We start from the raw sequence: 666 nt of genomic DNA on the forward strand, positions 1-666 counted from the left end.
AACACTTCTTTCAGTTATCAAAGCCCCTTTGACAGAAGTGTGATTTGAAGCCACATCTTCATTTGTAGACCAAAATGGGATACTGTAAAGCAGAAATGCCTACTATTACAGTTAAGGCATCAGCATTTATTCGATTTTCAGACTTTGTCTGAAGCCAGATTTGAACCCATGCCACTATGTGGAGAGCAGAAACCTTATCAACTGACAAGGCTGAAATTGAAATTTTTACTATCTCAACACTTCTTCCAGTTACAAAAGAACCTTTGTCAGAAGTGGGATTTGAACCCACGCCTCCATTTGGAGACCAGAAACCTCATCAACTGAGAAGGGGAAATGCCTGAGTCTGGCGCCTTAGACCACTCAAAGGCCATTCTGACATGCAATATGTGCTGTATGAACAGTAATTCAACAAATGTAATTTGTAGCAGCAAAATATGTTGACTTGGCAATAAGTTGAACCGCTTAAACCACTCGCCAAAAAAATGTTTACATTTTCTGTGTCTCAACACTTCTTTTCAGTTATCAAAGCCCCTTTGACAGAAGTGTGATTTGAAGCCACATCTTCATTTGTAGACCAAAATGGGATACTGTGCAAAGCAGAAATGCCTACTATTACAGTTAAGGCATCAGCATTTATTCGATTTTCAGACTTTGTCTTAAGCCAGA

The 666-nt window shown here is 39.2% G+C and overlaps 1 non-coding gene across 1 annotated transcript; it reads right to left on the bottom strand.

The window, feature by feature from the left end:
* Positions 1 to 264: 264 nt before the first annotated feature.
* Positions 265 to 377, bottom strand: trnal-cag. Its single transcript has 2 exons — positions 337 to 377; positions 265 to 310 (listed from the first exon to the last, which is right to left on the bottom strand). It is a non-coding gene; the product is annotated as a tRNA-Leu (tRNA).
* Between the last annotated feature and the right edge of the window lie 289 nt (positions 378 to 666).

This window comes from Puntigrus tetrazona, chromosome 20 (genome assembly GCF_018831695.1).
Source record: "Puntigrus tetrazona isolate hp1 chromosome 20, ASM1883169v1, whole genome shotgun sequence".
Classification (NCBI taxonomy): domain Eukaryota; kingdom Metazoa; phylum Chordata; class Actinopteri; order Cypriniformes; family Cyprinidae; genus Puntigrus; species Puntigrus tetrazona.